This window comes from Podarcis filfolensis (genome assembly GCF_964270895.1).
Source record: "Podarcis filfolensis genome assembly, chromosome: 7".
NCBI classification, from domain to species: Eukaryota; Metazoa; Chordata; class Lepidosauria; order Squamata; family Lacertidae; genus Podarcis; species Podarcis filfolensis.
Window position 1 is genome coordinate 8891657 of NC_139603.1, and position 21154 is coordinate 8912810.

Consider the following 21154-nt stretch of genomic DNA (forward strand, 5'->3'; position numbering starts at 1 on the left):
TCCTTGGTTGCGGATTCTGCCAGTCATCTCAGCCAGTCCCATATAGTCTATCACCTTCGTCTGCCACTCTTCCAGTGTGGGTAGTTCTTGTGTCTTCCAATACTTTGCTAAAAGAACTCTTGCTGCTGTTGTAGCATACATAAAGAACGTCCTAGCTTTCCTTGACACCAATTGGCCCACCATGCCCAGGAGAAAGGCCTCTGGTTTCTTCACGAATGTGCATTTAAGCACCTTTTTCATTTCATTATAGATCATTTCCCAGAAGACCTTAATCCTTGGGCACGTCCACCAAAGGTGGTAAAAAGTACCTTCAGTTTCATTACATTTCCAGCATTTATTATTAGGCAAATGGTAGATTTTTGCAAGCTTGACTGGAGTCATGTACCACCTATAAATCATTTTCATAATATTCTCTCTTAAGGCATTACATGCCATAAACTTTATACCGGTGGTCCATAACTGTTCCCAGTCAGCAAACATGATGTCATGACCAATATCTTGTGCCCATTTGATCATAGCTGATTTAACCGTCTTGTCCTGTGTATTCCATTTCAACAACAAGTTGTACATTCTTGACAAATTCTTAGTATTGGGTTCTAACAATTCTATTTCTAATTTTGATCTCTCCACCTGGAAGCCAATTTTCCTGTCCTGTTTAAACACTTCATTTATCTGGTAATAATGAAGCCAGTCTCTTACTTTAGACTTCAATTTCTCATAACTCTGTAATTTCACTTTTCCCTCCTCCTGTTCTATGATTTCCCAATATTTTGGCCATTTAGATTCCATATTAAGTTTTTTCACTTCCTTAGCTTCCATTGGTGACAGCCACCTAGGGGTTTTATTTTCCAACAAATCTTTATACCGAATCCAAACATTATATAGTGCTTTCCTAACAATATGGTTTTTGAATCCTTGATGAATTTTAACCTTGTCTCCACTTATCATTTCTTACCAATCAAACATACTGTGCTAATATATCATCCTGCATAGTGTGGCACACATTTTACTTGAAAAGGAGTAAAATTGATGTTTGTGCGCAGTGAACTTGACAAGAAAAACCAGCTTACTTCATTGGTAGCCTGAAATGTTAACATCCAGGTTTCATAAACTGAAGGTGGAGTTCTGCTTAAAGAAATGAATAGCAATTATATTCTCAAAGAGAGAAAAAAACATATTATTTTGCTGCTTAAAATAAAATTTAAAAATTCAATCTCAACTTGAAAACCTAAGCTTCCATTTCGTATTCTACAGGCTTTCTAAAACGTGTTTGTAGTGTGGATATAAGTAATAATGTAAACACAGCGACTGATGGACCTAGTAGGGGAACATTTCCAGACAGTAATACTTCAACTGACGTCATACGGGAATGCCTCAAAGGGTAAATATTACTACAAAAATATACTAGTTCAGTTATAGCTCTTTCCAAAGGGGTTTGGGAACTGTAGTTTAGTATGAGCACTGAGAGCTTTTGCTGGAGATCTGTTGCAGTCATATTTGTACTTAATCGGGGTGGGGCAGGAGAGTGAAGTTACTCCATTACCATTCCCATGCTGCAAGACAGGACAGATTTACAATATTTTGTTGACTCCACCAATTATATGGAAAAAAAGAAAACAGTCCAATTGTTGATAGCAACATAGAAGGGGAAAAGCTTAGATCCCCATAAATCTTCACCCAAACAACAGATTCTAATTCTTTTCTAAAAAATATTGTTATTCCATTTTTCCAAATTACAAAAAATAGTTGGCGGGAACAGGAAAAATAAAACATGCAACAGAATCTAATTAACACATTCTGAGATTATTCTCCCATATTTTTACCATTCTGAAGAACAGATGATATTATCATAGCCAATACATATGTGCATCATTAAAAGTATATTCATTCAATCCTGCTGAATATCTGATAGAAGACATAATTTTTATTCCCACTTTTTATTTCCCAAGACCCATTCTACTCCCACAGTTACTACAACAGCCCCTATTTAAGGCCAGGCATGCCCAGGGACTGCCCTCTTTCCCCTTTCCAGCTGAGCGGTTTTCCCATCCCACCCACCCTTTAGGCTTAGCTAGCTATGACCTTGCTATGGACTCCGGTTGGTCGCCGCAAGGGGCCTGGTAGGAATTTTTCCAATTTGGCGCACTTCTAGCCTTTTGGTTTTTTCGCCTACCTCGTAGCAAACGTCACAACTTCCTCGGTATTGGTGGTTAGGCATTGGCAGGGGTTAATTGCTATGCAAATGAAGGGGGGAAGGAAGCGCCATCACCTTCCCCCAATGAAAAGGGTAGTCCGGTAGAGGACTCTGGGGGGCGTTGCCTTGTCCAAAACCTAGGGAGGTAAGGGCCCCCGGCACGCCCCCGAGCGGTGACACCCGTGGGATCCTAGTTGGCGTACTTCAACAGGACTCCCACGGCTTGTGGATAACCCTTCCCGGTCTCCATGCCGGGTAGTCGATAGGAGCCAATGCCTAAGGCCAATACCTTTCAATTCTGTAATCAATAAAGCTGTGGCCTTTTTATGCCCATTAACCTTAAATAATGTGTCCAGTGTCTTCATTTCACATGTATCTTAAGGACTGTCACATGGAAGATGGAACAAGATTGCTTTCTCCTGCTCTGGAGGATAGGACCCAAACCAATGGATTCAGGTATGCCATCTGGGGGAGGCTGGTCTCTGATATGGTAACCTGTATAAGTGAACAACGTTATTGTTTTTGTCAGTACAGAAATGGGAGTGTGAGTGGGCAGGAATGTGAATGGGCTTCTTCACCTGGGGGATGATGCCCTTTTCTCTCAGTCCAGCATAAAATAGCTATGAGCCATGTGAATTCAGAGAATCCATTGTCTTCATGCAAAGAGATATGGTATGTATAATCTTCTTCATGATGAAGTTCCTCTGTCCAGACATGAGTTAGAATTTCGTGAGTTAGAATCCCATTGCAGTTACCGTAGTTAGCTCTTAATTCCAACATGTACATGCCCTTTCACAGTCACCTAGGATTAATAGCATTACAATTTGGTTTTCACTGTCAGAAGAGATTATCATTTTGATGATTATCTGGCTTGGTTCCAACTGGTCAGAGTTGGTTGTGGTTGCAGAAACACAACCACAGGTTCAATTGTTTCTTAAAGGAGGTTCATTAGACGAAGGCGTGTTCATCGTGATTTCTGGTTCTGCTTTTGATCTATTTCTCTTTTTCCACCTTCAGGGTTCTGCAGTATCTTTTTGCAAGGATACACAAACACTCGAAGACGTACAAGCACATTACATTAGTAGCACAGGCTCATCAGATTAAAAATTAAGCAACCGCCACCGCTGCTACTGTCAGAGGCTGTGAAACACCTTTGAATTCCACCATTATTTCACTTGATGTCATCAGCACAGCAACGAGGTGAGTATGTGTATAGGAGACAAAACAAAAACTAATTTAGAACAAAACAAACCTGTTCTCGTGAGCTCAAATTTAATTCTCCATAGGCAGAATGACAGTGCAGTGCACTGCTGGCTCAGCTAATCAAAAGAAAAGTTGTCGCATCAATGGCTGAACTTCTGTGGTACTAAATCAAAGAATGAGAGACAGGAGCAATGAAGAAGGTTTGTCTGTGAATGCTCCCCCTCTCCCACCATACATTTATTTTATACTTTTTCTTATTCTCTATTCTTCTATCATACTTTTAAAAAATTGCTAAATCTATTGAATCCAACAGGACATGCTGGTTCACACGTGTAAACATTTTTTTAAAAAATGACACCTATGGTTGGAATAATTTAATTTAAAGCACTTTGTGAGGTCCAGCCAGAAAGCAGTTTAAAAATACTAGGGTTGTACACCGGCTCTCCTGAAATCCCTGATCCCAAACTGAATCAGACTGATTTGGGTACACCCGGGATTGGGCTGAAGGAAGTTAAGGCAGCCCCAGATTGGCCTGAGAGACCAAATCTTTGTTTGAAACTCTGTCCTGCTATGAAATGCCCAAAATCTTTCTGACGCAGCACGTGTAGAAGGTGTTGAGGCATTGTTCCTGACACTTGTAAGTTGCCATCAACTCACTTCCATAAAGCTATAAGTGCTACAAGGAGACATGAACATGCTACATTGAGATATGAAAGTTCTTTATTGACCATGCATGTGGAAATAAGAGGTGGGGAGCATGTGGCCCTCTAAATGTTGTCCCATCAGCCCCAGCCAGCATTGGTAATGGTACAGTACAGAGTGACGGGACTTGTGGTTGCAGAACTTCTGGATGGCTACAGCTTCTCCACCCCTGTTGTGGAGGGAGACATGCAGACATGGGAAACTACTGGTGGTAGTTTAAAATCAGAGTATCGGGACAACATTCTTTCTCTCTCTTCAGGTGTATCCAGCCAAAAGCAAAAGATGTCAAGACCCTTATTGTTAAAGAACTGTAGACAATGACAAGTGTTACTGCCAGCTTCTGTTGCTGAGATATATTTTCAGCCAACAAGACAGTCCACCTGTCTCTAATGATAATACACAGGGTAAGGATAGGATATTTCCTTGTTTGGATTCAGTGCCTGTGCTCAACAGAACAGGGATTTGAACCCTGGTCTCCCAAGGCCTGCACTACACCGGCTAGATTTAAACTAGGGCCCACTGCTTGTTCTCTTACCACTACATTGACTAAGCCTGCTGTGATGTTTTCTTGTCTTCTGGTCACACAGATCCTCTAATGGTCCTCAGTGCTTAAAATGTCCCTCATCATTCCATGACACCACAGCAGCTCAGCTAACAGCTGGTGGCAAATTATGCAGATTGGCAGCAGTTGGTTAGCCTGTGACTATATAAAGATTTGCCATGATGAAAAAAGGCAAAGGTAAAGGGACACCTGACAGTTAATTCCAGTCGTGAACGACTCTGGGGTTGTGGTGCTCATCTTGCTTTACAGGCCGAGGGAGCTGCCGTTTGTCCGCAGACAGTTTTTCCAGGTCATGTGACACAAAATGGTTGTTATGCGGAAGACTGGAATAAACAAGCATTGATTCTGTAGTGTAAGCCTCTAGATATACAGTGGTACCTCTGGTTACATACTTACAGTGGTACCTCAGGTTACATACGCTTCAGGTTACATATACTTCAGGTTACAGACTCCACTAACCCAGGAATAGTGCTTCAGGTTAAGAACTTTGCTTCAGGATAAGAACAGAAATCGTGCTCCGGCAGCGCAGCACTTTAGCACATTAGCTAAAGTAGTGTTTCAGGTTAAGAACAGATTCAGGTTAAGAACGGACCTCCAGAACGAATTAAGTACTTAACCCGAGGTACCACTGTAATTTGTTCCAGAGGTTTGTTCTTAACATGAAACTGTTCTTAACCTGAAGCACCACTTTAGCTAATGGGGCCTCCCACTGCTGCCACATGATTTCTGTTCTCATCCTGAAGAAAAGTTCTTAACCCGAGGTACTATTTCTGGGTTACGGAGTCTGTAACCTGAAGCGTATGTAACCTGAAGCGCCTGTAACCCGAGGTACCACTGTACAAGTTCTTCCTTACTATAGTTTGCTCAGCTCAGAGCACTGATATGTCCTGCAAAGTGGTCTTATCTTGCTCCTCGGGACATGTTCAACAGCTTGGAGTATGTCAGTGGCTACCTTGCCCACGAAAGATGAGTTTGACGTTCAACTTCTTGACAAAGGAATTGGAGGGGGGCAGTTAGAAAGAACAGAGAGCAGGAAGAAAGGACAGAGAACAGCGACAGATCATTCACAAATGAATTGCTTGGCCCCCCACCAGGTTCAACCAGCAACATGGCTAGCTCAGTCTTGTTAGCTTTGCAGAGGGCTGCATAAGTTGAAGCTTTGTCCCTCTTTAGCTCATATAGTGAAACAGCTCAGCACTCCCTCCTTTAAAAATCAAGGAGCCATGCAAATAAAGGGAAGCAAACTCACAAACAAAAGTCATCAGCAAATTACTTCTCTAAATACAGAAATCAGGTTCTGTATTTAAATAATTAAAATGAGGGGGGGCACATAAGTACATCATCAGAACTTGCTGCACTCCCTTAATTTAAAAATTAATAATTAAACAACAGAAACCCGGGTTACTTCAGTTATTTAAACAGCCTGGGTGAACAGAAAAGTCTTTATGTAGCACTAGGAAGACCACAGAGAAGATGCTAGGTGAGTCTCCCTGAGAAGGCTTATCTGTAATCCGAATGCCACTGTGAGGAAGGCTCTCTTCCTGGTGGTTGCCCACCTCACCTTAAATGGAGTGAGGGAGGTGGGACACAGCGAGGTTTTGTGTTTTTCTCTTGCCTCTCTTTTGGCCAAACAGGTTTTACAGGTACTGAAGCACCATTAAAGTCTTCAAACATCTGGGCACAGATGGTTGGCCACAACAAAACCCATATCCTAAATCACGTCACACTGACAAAATCTATCTGTGGCTCCAGTGAGTACTTTTTTAAAAAGCTAAAACAGTCAACAGAGCATCGGAGGATCAAGCACTGCAGGGAGTTGGACTAAATGTCCCTCATAGTCCCTTTCCAGCTCTATAATTCTATGGTTCTATGAATTCTAACTATACGGATAGTTAAAGCCATGGTTTTCCCAGTAGTGATGTATGGAAGTGAGAGCTGGACCATAAAGAAGGCCGATCACCAAAGAATTGATGGTTTTGAATTATGGTGCTGGAGGAGACTCTTGAGAGTCCCATGGACTGCAAGAAGATCAAACGTATCCATTCTTAAGGAAATCAGCCCTGAGTGCTCACTGGAAGGACAGATCCTGAAGCTGAGGCTCCGATACTTTGGCCACCTCATAAGAAGAGAAGACTCCCTGGAAAAGACCCTGATGTTGGGAAAGATGGAGGACACAAGAAGAAGGGGACAACGGAGAACGAGATGGTTGAACAGTGTTCTTGGAGCTACAAACATAAGTCTGACCAAACTGCGGGAGGCAGTGGAAGACAGAAGTCCCTGGCGTGCTCTGGTCCATGGGGTCACAAAGAGTGAAAAATGGCTTTGTCATGTATAAGATATTCACCTTCTCACCCCTTGCTTTTTCCTGTAAGACCTATTGCAGTCGTTAAGAGTCGTCAACAGGCTCATCACAGCTATCTGCCAATCACCCATTCCCACCACCCTTCTGAGTAATACCCCTCCCCACCTTCTCACTATATAGAAGGATCTGGCAACTTCTGTTTCAGTGTATCTGAAGAAGTGTGCATGCACACGAAAGCTCATACCAAGAACTAACTTAGTTGGTCTTTAAGGTGCTACTGGAAGGAAAAAAATATTTTTTTTTTGTTTTGTTTTGACTATGGCAGACCAACACGGCTACCTATCTGTAACTATGACTAAACGACTAAACAACAAATGAATTCTAGCCAAATGCGATGAGTTGGTGACCAACCAACAGTGTTTGAATACAAAACTGATTGAATGACCTCAGGTTTCACACCCATGGAGATAGTGTTCTCCAGTGGTTTTTTTTTCTGAGGGAACATGGGGGGGACCCCGAAACATGCATACCCCGAAACATTTTGTGAATCTAATTTTGGCCTTGTTGAGGGACAGTATTTTATTATGAGCAGGAAAATGAGAGTACCTCTAAATTTTATTTTATTTTAAAAGCACTGGTGTTCTCTCTTCCTTCCCTCAACCTTTCATTCACTCTGTCCTCCTGCCCTTAGAGGCCCCTCCTTTCCACTATACATTTTCCTAGTCCTTGGACAGCCATCCATTATTCTTTCTTCTCCATATTCCCTCATGGGTTCTTGGTTTGCCACAATGGTTCTTCACCGTTTCAAACAAAGAAGAAGAAAATAATTACCTTTCTGGATCAGATCAAGGCTAATTGAGGTTCCCTATTACCCCAGCTCCCCATGGCGGCCAACCAGATGTCTCTTGGAGCTTCTGAGCTCTTGCTGCTATTGTGGATTGCTCACTTTCTGCTCTACATTGAGTTCTTCTCAGTGGAGGTGATGGATCGGGGAACACACCTAAGAGCCAAGGAGATCTCAGCAAGAGGGCAGCAAAAGAGGAGCAGTGGAAGAGTTGGAAACAATTCTCTTTTTTTTTTTTTTTTTAAATATTTTTATTTTTCCATATAAACACGAATACAACAAACATAAACATACAAAAACAAAAACAAAACAAAAAACATGTATCATTTCATATCCTAATTTCATATCCTATCTTCCCCGACTTCCTCGTGCTTCCCCTTTCTGTATTCCAAATTCTTATCGATTGTTCAGCAAATCTTCCCTTATTTTAATTTAAATTTAGACTATTCTTCCTTATTTTCCTTGTCTTAACCATTGCTAATAGTAACCATTTACTTTCCAGTCCAACATCATTCTAACTTTCATTAACTTTATGATATTTCTTTAAATAGTCCTTGAATTTTTTCCATTCTTCTTGCGCTGCTTCTCTTCCCTGGTTTCGGATTCTGCTCGTCATTTCTGCCAAGCCCATATAGTCTATCACCTTCATCTGCCATTCTTCCAGTGTGGGTAGTTCTTGCGTCTTCCAGTACTTCGCAATGAGTATTCTAGCTGCTGTTGTAGCATACATAAAGAAAGTTATATCCGTCTTTAACACCCCTTGGCCGACAATACCCAAGAGAAAGGCCTCTGGTTTCTTGGGGAAAGTATATTTAAATACCTTTTTAAGTTCATTATAGATCATTTCCCAGAATGCCTTAATCTTCGGGCAGGTCCACCAAAGATGAAAAAATGTACCTTCAGTTTCTTTACATTTCCAACATTTGTTGTCAGGCACATGGTAAATCTTTGCAAGCTTGACTGGGGTTATGTACCACCTATATATCATTTTCATAATGTTTTCTCTTAAGGCATTACATGCCGTAAATTTTATCCCGGTGGTCCACAACTTTTCCCAATCAGCAAACAAAATATTATGACCAATGTCCTGAGCCCATTTAATCATGACCGATTTAACCATTTCATCTTGTGTATTCCATTTCAGCAGCAAATTGTACATTTTGGACAAATTCTTAGTACTGGGTTCTAACAGTTCTGTCTCCAATTTTGATTTTTCCACCTGGAAGCCAATTTTACTGTCCAGTTTAAACGCTTCGTTTATTTGATGGTAGTGGAACCAGTCTCTCACCTTCCCTTTTAATTTCTCAAAACTCTGCAATCTCAATTTGTCCCCTTCCTTTTCCAAAATTTCCCAGTATCTTGGCCACTTGGACTCCATATTTAACTTTTTAACTGCCTTAGCTTCCATTGGCGACAGCCACCTTGGAGTTTTATTTTCCAGCAAGTCTTTATATCTGTCCCAGACATTTAGTAGTGCTTTTCTGACAATATGATTTTTAAAACTTTTATGTGCTTTAACCTTGTCGTACCACAAATATGCATGCCACCCAAAAATGTTATTAAAACCTTCCAAATCCAAAATGTCTGTGTTTTCAAGAAGTAGCCATTCTTTCAGCCAGCAGAAAGCTGCCGCTTCATAGTAAAGTTTAAAGTCTGGCAGGGCAAACCCCCCTCTTTCCTTTGAATCCGTTAGTATCTTAAATTTAATTCTGGGCTTTTTGCCCTGCCAGACAAATTTAGATATGTCTTTTTGCCACCTCTTGAAACAATCCATTTTATCAATTATTTGCAATGCTTGGAACAAAAACAACATTCTTGGCAATACATTCATCTTTATAGCTGCAATACGGCCTAACAAGGAAAGCTTCAAGTTGGACCAAATCTCCAAATCTTTTTTCACTTCTCTCCAAGTTTTTTCATAATTATCTTTAAACAAATTCACATTTTTAGCTGTCATATTTATACCCAAATATTTCACTTTTTTAACCACAGTCAACCCTGTCTCATTCTGGAACCTTTCCTTTTCTATCTGTGTCAAATTTTTCTCCAAAACCTTTGTCTTAGACTTATTCAATTTAAATCCTGCCATTTGACCAAACTCTTGGATTATTTCCAAAACTCTTTTCGTGCTAGCTTCTGGCTCTTGCAATGTAAGTACTAAGTCATCTGCAAATGCTCTCAGTTTATATTGTTTAGCTCCGACCTGAATCCCTTTAACCAACTGGTCCCTCCTAATCATATTAAGCAAAACCTCTAGGACCGATATAAAAAGTAATGGGGAGATAGGGCACCCCTGACGTGTCCCTTTTTCAATCTTGAACTCTTCTGTAACCACATTATTTACAATTAGTTTAGCTTTCTGTTCAGAGTATATTGCACCTATACCATTTTCAAACCCTTGGCCTACCCCCATCCCCCGGAGGTTCTTCAACATAAAACTCCAAGAAATGTTGTCAAAGGCTTTCTCGGCATCCACAAATATCAAAACAGCTTTAGTGTTTATGTTCACTTCCAGCTTTTCCAAAATGTCAATTATATTCCTTACATTGTTCGACAAGTGCCTTTTTGGGAGAAAGCCCGCTTGGTCCCCGTGAATCTCCTCCATCAAAACTCTCTTCAGTCTTTTTGCCAAAATATCAGCAAAGATTTTGTAATCCACATTCAATAACGAGATGGGTCGGTAGTTTTTAAGTTGGGTCTTTTCAGTCTCTGTCTTTGGTATAAGTGTAATGTAGGCCTCTCTCCACGTATCGGGTGCCCTTTTCCCTTCCATAATCTCATTGCAGACTTCCTTCAAAGGTTGTATCAACCCTTCCTTCAAAACTTTGTAGTATTTGGAAGTCAGTCCATCCGGTCCAGGGGATTTGCCCAGCGTCATGCCTTGAATGGCATCTTCTATTTCTTGTGCTGATATCTCCTGGTTCAATATTATCTTACTTTCATGCGAAACCTTTTTCAGCCCATTTTCCTCGAGGAACTGTTGTATGTCCATTTCTTTTTGCGGCCCTTGTGTGTAAAGTTGTCTAAAGTAGTTCTGAAAACAATTCCTAATTTCCGCTGGGTTGCTTATGTTTTTTCCTTCCACTTCTATATTTGTTACCGTGTTGAGTTTTTGTCTCTTCTTTATTTGCCAAGCCAGTAACTTGCCACATTTATCAGCAGATTCAAAAGTCTTTTGTCTCATTTGTTTAATTCTCCACTCTAATTCTTGATTCATCAGTTCCATATATTGTGTTTGATGAAATTTGATTTCTCTTAGAATCTCTTGGGATTTTGGCTTCGATCTTAATTGTTTTTCCCCTTCTTTTATCTTTTCCAAAATTCTCTCCTTTTTCTCATTTTGCTTTCTCTTCTTTAAAGTATTTTGCTGAATCAAAAACCCTCTCATCACGGCTTTGCTTGCGTCCCATACTATTCTTTTTTCTACTTCAGACCTTAAGTTGATTTCAAAATAGTCTTTCAAGGTTTTTTGGGCCTTCTTACAGATCTCCTCGTCTCTAAATAAGGTGTCATTCATTCTCCATCTGAAGGAACCAGTTGTTGTTTGCCTCATCACCATCTTTACAGCATTATGGTCGGAGAAAGTTTTTGGGCAGATTTCTACTTTTTTTATATTCGGAGCCATACTGCTAGTCACCCAGATTTGGTCAATCCTTGTCCATGTCATTTTGGCTTCAGAAAAGAAGGTTCCCTCTCTTTCTAATGGGTGTTTTGTTCTCCAAATATCAATCAAGTCCATATTGTCAGTCATTTCAAAAAAAGTCTTTGGTAGTCTTCCATCTTTTGTTATTACCTGTCTTTGTGCCTTGTCCATATTTGTTGAAACCACTCCATTCATATCTCCCATCAAAATTAAGTTGTAATCCATATGGTCCATCAAAATTTCATGCAACTTCTTAAAAAATTCAGCTTTCCCTTCGTTTGGTGCATAGATTCCCACTATCAAATACTTCTCTCCTTGAGATTGAATTTCAATTGCCAAATATCTTCCTTGATCATCTTTAAAAATTTGTTTCGGTTGCAATTTTTCTTTTGCATAGATCACCACTCCTCTCTTTTTTACTCTGTCTGAAGATATAAATTCCTGTCCCAGTCTTTTATTTATTAATAATTTTCTGTGTGCTCTTGTCACGTGGGTCTCTTGTAGGCAAATCAAGTCCAATTGGTCTTTCTTTAAGGCATGAAATATATTTTTTCTCTTCCTGGGAATATTTAAGCCATTACAATTCCAGGTTAGAAGTTGCAGAGCCATGATGGGATTATTTACTCCTTCCTCCTACAGCTCCCTGTTTTTGTTCCTCGTCTGTCGGTGGTACCGTGTTCGTGTCCAGTGATGGATGCCCTTGTCCTGGAAATGTCTCTTTCTGTAGGTCTTCTTCGTGTTCTCCCAAGAACTTGTCTTTATCACTTACAGTCTTTATTCTTCTCTTCTTTCCCTTATATTTAAAAGACAAGCCTTGGGGAAATTCCCACCTGAATGGTATGTAGTTCTTCTTCAGCAGTGTCACCAGGTCTTTATAATGTCCTCTTGCGTCCAAGATACTCTTAGGGATGTCTTTAAAGATCTCAATAAAAAAGTCTTCAATTCGAAGGGCTGTTTGGTAGTGCAGGTTCAATATTTTATCTCGCTCCTCCTTTGATCTTAAGGTAATAAGACAATCTCTGGGTCGATTTCTCTTCTGTCTTATTCCCAATCTAAATGCACTTTCTATCTTAAAATCTTCTTTCTTCAGCTCCTGCTTCCAAAAGTCAGAAAATTCTTTTGTCAAATCATCCACCAAGTTCTCTCCTTCCTTTTCCGGCACAAGTCTGATCCTCAGGTTCCTCTCCTTGCGTTGCATATCCTGCATAGAGAGTGCCAGTTCATATTCATCCAATTTCTTGTAAACTGGTGGAAATTTTTCCTCCGCAGCAGTTGCAATTTCCTTAGCTTCCTCGGCTATCTTTCGTGTTGTAGATGAATCTTCCAATAATTTCCCAATTGCTTCTGCATTTGAGTTCACTTTATTCCCTAGGTCAGTTATACTTTTAGTATTTAGGTCAATTTTCCCAGAGATTTCTTCAATTTTTTTATTTGTTTCAGCAACTTGTACTTTAGTTTCAGCAACTTGCAATTTAGTCTCCGCACCTTGCTTTTTTAGTTCCTCCAAAGAGTCATTTATCTTCTCCAATACCTTGGCAAATGATTCTTCTGTAGACATTGCTTTCGCTTTTGGCTTTGCAGCCACTATAGTTCCAGAGGCTCCTGTTACAGAAGCCCTTCTTTGCATGTAAGTGTCAATTTTGTATTGTCTGCCAGATCTCAAGGTTGTTTCTTGTAACTCCCCTTTCTCTTTACCATCTGCCATAACAAAGTCTTTTAGTCAAGGTCATTCCCAGACTTTGAAACTCACAAACAAAGTTCTCAAATTTTAAACTCCACTTGTTGCTGAAACAATTTGTAGGTCCTCTAGGGGGCGTAGAGTCAGTTCTATACTTCTCAAAGTAATCCCACACTCTTCAAAAAAGAAGGAATAAAAGTTTCCTAGTCCCTTTCAATTTTTCTTTCCTTTTTCAAGGGGATCCCAGTCAATAGTGTCCTGTAAGTAACTTTGTAATGCCACAGAAACAGTGTTTCAAATTGGAAGTAACCAAAGTCAATTTGAGATATTTTTTAGCTTCTTATGGCAACAGTCCTTAGCCGGTTCCTTTTCTCCGGCAGTCCGATCCCAGGTTAAAGAGCAGCGATACTTAATCCAATTCTTTTAAATTGGCAGGGAAACACTTTTAAAATCTTCTTCCCCCTCCTCCTGCCTTCGGGGGGGGGAGTTCTTTGCTTTGGTGGTGGATTTCTTAAATCCCGCAAATTTCCTCTCAAGCAGTTACAGCTAGAGTGCCTTTCGCTTTGATCTTGCTACAGAACGGAAAGCAGACTTCCTTTTTAGTGCTTGTCCGTCTCGGTGCCCAATTTCTTTACTTTTAGTGTCCAGTTATATTTTAGCGGTCAATCCTACTCACGGATAGTTGTTCTTTTAATCCAATTTCCCGGGAAGAAGTCAGCGCTCTCCGCTAATGGCGACGCGGCTTCGCTTCGCAGGCTGGGTGAAGACGACTCTCAGCACCGCTCCAAGACCCCTCCGCTCCTCCGGAGCCTTTAAAATGGCTATTTCGCAGCGTCGGGGGGGCGCAAAGGTGCCCGCCGAGTCTCCAGTTCACAGGCAACGCGCCTGTGATTTTTAAGGGTCCCCGCTTCGCCGTAGCTGACAGGACCCGAACCCACGAAGCAGATCTCTCCCGGAGCTCCGGTTGAGATCCGCCATTAAGCGCCGGCGCTGACCGGAAGTCGAGTTGGAAACAATTCTCAAGCTTTCTTAAACTTGTTTGGTTCTACAGCATATGTGACTGGATGGGCAAATATCTGTCTAGACAGCAGATTAGAGTTTAATTAGGTTTCTGCTCATTTCTACAACACAGGCAGAAGACTCTATTTAGAGGCTTTTGCCATCTACAATGCAGGCTTATTTGTGTCTTGTTCATTTACAGAATATGCTTCTTTTCTATTTTATGTTTATCTTTTCATTCAGTTACCTTCCACTTATTTTTTTATAAGCTACCCAGAGAAATTTGTGTTGCAGGTGTTGCATGAATATAAATAAAAAACAACAACGATGAGTGTTTGTAAGGGTCTGGGAACCAAGACTTATAAGGAATAGTTGAGGGAGTTGGGTATATTTAGCCCAGAACAGAAAAGACTGAGAGGATATACAACAGCCACCTTCAAATATCCAAAGGGAAGATGGAGCAAGCTTGTATTCTCCCGCCCCAGAGGGTAGGACCCAAAGCAATGGCTTCAAGTTATAAGAAAGGAGGTTCCCACTAAACATACCCAACTCCTATTTGGGGACTTCCCTGGCTTTTTTCTGGCCCATGTAGGACCAGTCTGGATTGTTAGCATTGGTGAAGACTTGACATTTTCATCCCCCCAAAAGTTTTTGATTTAAGTTTCCACTGAAATGAGGCTGCATTTTAATGCATTGTTTTAATGTTGTATTTTAATCTTGTTATTTAAGTTGTATTTCAAGCAATTGTTTTTATATTTGGTGTTAGCCGCCCTGAGCCCGGTCTTGGCTGGGGAGGGCGGGGTATAAATACAATTTTTATTATTATTATTATTATTATTATTATTATTATTATTATTATTAGACATCAGGAAGAACATTCTGGTGGTAAGAGCTGTTTGACAGTGGAATGGACTTGCTTGGAAGGTGGAGGACTCTCCTTCCTTGGAGGTTTTTAAGCAGAGGTTGGATGTCCATCTGCCTTAGTTGAGATGGTTGAACTAGGAAACCCTCAGGGTCCCTTCCAACTCTACAATTCCATAGGAAATATGAGCATAAGAAGAACCTGCTGGATCAGGCCAATGGCCTATGTAGTCCAGCATCCTGCTCTCACAGTGGCCAACCAGATGCCTGTGCAGGATCTGAGCACAAGATCCCTCTCCCCTCCTATGGTCTCCAGCGATTGGTATTTGGAACCATTGCTGTCTCCAGCTGTGGAGGCAGAACACAGCCAGCATGAAAATGCCTCTTACGAAGCCCTACCAATCCTTTACCACTTTTGGAATGGTCTTTTGGACTCCCAGCTGCCTGCGCAAAGAATCAAACGCATATTTGGAGCAATGTGAAAGCTGGATGCCAAAGAGCACCATGTGGCATGGCTGGCATGCATGCCTAGCAATGTATTTCAGTACCTGTGTGACCGGGGAGCACTAGTCAGCTTCTAGAAGGTGGACGAAATGTTAAAAAGTGGCCTTGTGAGACCTGCAAGTTGTCAAGAGCTGTAAAATGTAGATGCCAACAGCGATGAACTGATACAGACCTGCAAGGTCAGCTACATCTTGCTATTTTCAAATAGGGGGAAGAAAAAGAATTGACTGATGTCAAGACTGGTTAAGGTTAAGCTCTGAGAGGAGACTCTCTTCTTTTAAGTTAGCCATGTCCAACATTTGTCATTAATATGTCTGGCAACCTGATCCCATGGATCATCTTTTGCAGCAATGAAGTGCGCCGCTGAAGTGGCAGCACGAGCCTATTCAAAGATCGCTGAATCGTGGGTGGGCAGTGGCGCTAGTCCAGGGACACCAATTTTGCCTTTGTTTTGATGCTGTGAGCAGAGTGACAAATGGTTGGGAGTGCAATAGGATAGCTTGAGCACAGCAGCCCTTGAAATTGACCTGCTCAACTACTTATTGTGTATGTCTGAGGATGGAACCCCAAATACATTTATTCTGCAACTGATTTGAAACAACTTTTTGTGATCGTGCTTAGGAGTGCCCTCTCTTTGGAACGATATTTGGTAGCCCTTTGTGAAAACGTTAATTTGCGCATTTGCAGTGCCCTCAGCAACATGGTTATATGTACCCAAATCTGCGTAGCTTCATGACAGATTGGGTATCCCTTTGTTCTGCTGTTTCTGTGTGTTGCCTCTACCAGCATCAGAAGTGGCCAGCCTGATACCTTCAGGAAGTCCACAAGCAGGGCATGAAGGCAAAAGATACCAGCCACAGCTTAGCAAGGGTATTCAGAAGCACACTGCCTCGATCATTTATAATTTCTTTGTTGCATTGATATCCTACCTTTTCTCCAAGAAACTCAAGGTGGTGTACATTTGTTCTCCCCTTCCTCATTTAATTCCCAAAACAACCCTCTGAGGTAGGTTAGGCAGAGTAGCAGTGAGTGACCCAAGGTCAAAGCTTCATGGCTACATTGGGATTTGAACCCTGGTCTCCCGGGTTCTAGTCTGGCACTCTAACCAGTGCACTGCACTGGCTCTAGACGTGGATATTCCATGACATTATCTTTGTTGTCAGCTATTGAGAGGCATCTTGGGAGAAAAGCAATGACAAACCTAGACAGCATCTTAAAAAGCAGAGACATCACCTTGCCAACAAAGGTCCGTATAGTTAAAGCTATGGTTTTCCCAGTAGTGATGTAAGGAAGTGAGAGCTGGACCATAAAGAAGGCTGATCGCTGAAGAATTGATGCTTTTGAATTACGGTGCTGGAGGAGACTCTTGAGAGTCCCATGGACTGCAATAAGATCAAACCGATCCATTCTTAAGGAAATCAGCCCTGAGTGCTCACTGGAAGGACAGATCGTGAAGCTGAGGCTCCAATACTTTGGCCACCTCATGAGAAGAGAAGATTCCCTGGAAAAGACCCTGATGTTGGGAAAGATTGAGGGCACAAGGAGAAGGGGACGACGGAGGACGAGATGGTTGGACAGTGTTCTTGAAGCTACTAACATGAGTTTGACCAAGCTGCGGGAGGCAGTGGAAGACGGGAGTGCCTGGCGTGCTCTGGTCCATGGGGTCACGAAGAGTCGGACACGACTAAACAACAACAACATTGAGAGGCATGTACAGTGGTACCTCGTTTTACAAACTTAATCCATTCTGGAAGTCCGTTCTTAAACCAAAACTGTTCTTAAACTGAGGTGTGCTTTCCCTAATGAGGCCTCCTGCTGCCACTACCCTTCCACCATTCAGATTCCATTCTTAGACAGAGGTAAAGTTCTTAAACCATGACCCTATTTCCGGTTTTGTGGAGTTTGTAAACCAAATCGTCCTTAAACCAGACTGTTCTTAGACCGAGGTACCACTGTACTCAGTCAACAGGTCTATCCTAAGCCAGTGGTCATCACATCTCAAGGTGGTTAATTGGATATGTTAAAATGCAGTTTGTGACACACTGGTTGGTCCTGGCTACTGCCAATAAATTCCAATGGGTGACCCTGAGTTCTAGTAAGTTTTCCTGTACACACTCACTGATATGTTTGGGAGTTATACAACTAAACACAGCAGATAATTTTGGAAACAGGTATTCGGAGCATGAAAGAATTTATTATTTGAGGTGTGGCCCCCTAATATTTTGCTTCACAGGCTTTGGAACATTTGTTTATACGCATGCACCTAGTTTGAAATACAAAGCAAGTAATTAATGGGGAAAACCCTTTAATTATGTGTTGGGGAGCTGAAAATTTGGTATACAGAAGCTTTCAGTGTACGTTTGATGACTGTGAACAGATATGTTAAAACATGCTGCAATCTTCTTTTTAAGAAAGCAAAATGCCTTCGAAACTAGAAGGGTAATCTGTCCTTTGTGTAGTTTTGTGTTCGGTTATTTTTAATTCCCCCAAGAATGAGTCTTATTCATAATTACAGTTCATCCATAATTCTTCACTTGTGTGGAAAAAGCCAAATGCTTAATCCTAAAAGAAGAAAAATGGCAGACAAGGCTTTAGCTACCTGTCTACCTTATTTTGCCTGTTCAAAGTTGACTGCATTATGATCCTACTCAGAGTAGTTTGATTTTTTTTCATCTCCTGCACACAATTCAAGATGCGCATTTTCACCCATACTTAAGGGTAGGACCAGCCTTAGATATTTTGGTGCCTGAAGCAGAAAATCCCTGCTGGTTTGTGAGCCTGCCAGTGACCCAGGACATTCTCGCAGATGATTGCATGGAGCCTTCTGACTGTCTGAACCGGGTCTAGTGCCAACTATAAATCTTATTGAAAACTCTTAGCCAGGTGTTGCTCTCACAGAGAAAGCCAAAATAAACCATTTTGCCTCTGTTGAGTGAAATATATTAGCTCTCCCTGGATTTATTAGCAGTCAAGTTCGGCCAGTTTTAAAAGTTTAAAATTTACACCTGTTGAACATACTTATGCTAATGCATCATATAATCCCATAAGTGCCCCCAAAGCCAGCAAAACAGGCATTAAGAATGTCAGGGCTACCAAAGGCACTGAAAGAATAGCCCTGTTGGATCAGGCCAAAGGTCCACTGTTCTCACAGTGGCCAATTAGATGCCTATGACCCTGTTGAAGTTTGGGGAGTGCATTTTTAGAATGATGTTAGCATGGGGTCCCTAAAATTGTCTCTGATTCTCCAGGGTTCTGCTCCCTCCTCAAGATCTCTAGAAGTTACATCACCTCCCTTCTCCACCCCAGCCTTCTCTCTCGGTATGTACCATGGATGTAGTTTGTCTTTACCTGCATGCACATGACTAGTAATGCATGGCCAAGTATTTCACACACTGCAGGTGCCAAGGTATATATTGAACTCCCCCTATATTTTGATTAAACTACTGTTCTTCTCAGTTGTGAGTCTTTGGAACTCCTTGTCCCTGGGATTCATCACCCGCTTCATTTAGATGGCTGCTAAATACATATATATTTTTTCTAGATTTTAATGTAGTTGATGCTGTTCTTTTCCTGCTGAATGGGGAATAAATATTAAGCCAGCCCATTTGTCTATCTCACTCAGTATTGTTCACTGTCATGGACTAGCTGGATGCAGAGAAGTGGTGGGAGGCACTAGTTGGAGAACTCCCAAGGAAACCTGCAGGAGAAGAAGGCTCAGAGCCAGGGGGTTGGTGGTGGGACAATGGTGAGTGGTCAGAGGGAGAAGGAGCAGGCTGGGAGGAGGAGGTGTCAGAAGCTGAAGAGCTAGCAGGGTTTAGTGAGCAAGAAGAAGCTGTCAGAGGGCAGTGCAGACTCAGAGGCAAGAGAGGAGGGGGACCAGGAGACAACGATGAAGCAGGCTGCTGAAGAATCCAGGGAGTCTCCCCCTCCTGCTATGAGCAGCTCCCTCCCCACTGGTCTCCCAGAACATGCAGAGAAATGAAGAGGGTGGAGCAAAGAGAGACAAGACAACAGAGCCTTACGCTGCTGGGGAATGACCATGGGGAGGAGCCTTAGAGAGTGGTGGAAAGGTGAGGACCTTCAGTCTCCACAGTTGCCTCATTCGGGCAAGCCCTTCCTTCTACTGGGAAGGACTGCTGTGATCACTAGGACTGAGCTGTTTTGGTGCTTTGAATAAACCGCCAAGTTCACTGACATCAGGTGCTGTATTGTTTTATTGCTGACCAACGCCTGACTCCAGCTCCTGAAAGAAACACATATTAGCAGCCTCTCTCCAGGGATCCAGACAGAAGCTTCTCCTAGTCCTATCTGGAGATGCCAGGGATTGAATTTAGGACATCCTGCATGCAACGCAGATGCACCATCACTCAGCTGTGATCTTTCCCCTTACCTGTAAGACAGCTTCAATATTTTATTATTTAGCTTTCTGCTTTGCAGTGTTTTTGTGTTTACTGTTTTACAATGCTGTTAACCACCTTCAGAGTCTTAGACTGACATATGGGATGCATTGTATACAACTGGTGTCTGTCGACTGCTGGAATGCTTTCTGATCGTGTGGATCCTTCCACTGGCAGAGTAGCGATCAGGTTGATGTTTGATGATGCCTCGTCCTTGCAGCCCCCTTCCCAGTACTTATCACACAGTTCCAAAGAAGATTGGGGAAGCAGGGGCTTACAGGGGAAGGAGGAATTGTGGAAGATTGCCTCAATCTCCTTTCTGTTTATGAAGTCTCTGCTGGGTCAGTCTTCTGTCAATGGAGGGACACCATTTGGATATGACCCAATAAATATAAAACAATTATAATAGTATACCTTTAACTCAAGGAGGGACGCGGGTGGCGGTGTGGGTTAAACCACTGAGCCTAGGACATGCCGATCAGAAGGTCAGCAGTTCGAATCCCCGCGATGGGGTGAGCTCCCGTTGCTCGGTCCTTGCTCCTGCCAACCTAGCAGTTTGAAAGCATGTCAAAGTGCAAGTAGATAAATAGGTACCACTCCGGCAGGAAGGTAAATGGCGTTTCCATGCACTGCTCTGGTTCGCCAGAAGCGGCTTAGTCATGCTGGCCACATGACCCGGAAGCTGTACGCCAGCTCCCTCGGCCAATAAAGCGAGATGAGCGCCGCAACCCCAGAGTCGGCCACGACTGGACCTAATGGTCAGAGATCCATTTACCTTTAACTCAAGGAGTAGACCTATTCAGGATTGCCCATTTATAGGCTTGCACTATTTACGTGTACAGGATTGCTGCATTTTTTTTGTCAACCACTTAGAGGCATTTTTCTTTTCAATCAAGTGGTATATAAATTTTGTTAAAGAAATAAAAATGAATAAAATTTCACCATCATACCAGGAAAAATGATGTGGAATCCCCTTTATTTCCACTTCTTATTTTGATGGGTGCTTCTTTATGGATTTGTGAAAATTACGATTTGTTCTTCAGACATAGGAAAAAATTCTTCGGACATGGGAAAAATTCCTCCCGCAGCTAAATATCAGAATCACATAAAGAACCTTTACTTACCCTACTCAGACTCCTCTCTCATAAGAAAAGCTGCCCTTTTATCACTTACCATTCCGATTAGTGAAAGTTGCAAATGCTTAGACTGGGTCTCACAGGCTGGAGAAATATAAGCATTGATTTAGCTTGCCATCCCTTGAGGGG

General features: G+C 41.9%; 1 long non-coding RNA gene across 1 annotated transcript; it reads right to left on the reverse strand.

The window, feature by feature from the left end:
* Positions 1 to 1071: 1071 nt before the first annotated feature.
* On the reverse strand, positions 1072 to 4811 carry LOC310767646. The gene is made up of 3 exons (XR_014551002.1): positions 4635 to 4811; positions 3447 to 3560; positions 1072 to 1125 (listed from the first exon to the last, which is right to left on the reverse strand). It is a non-coding gene; the product is annotated as an uncharacterized lncRNA (long non-coding RNA).
* Between the last annotated feature and the right edge of the window lie 16343 nt (positions 4812 to 21154).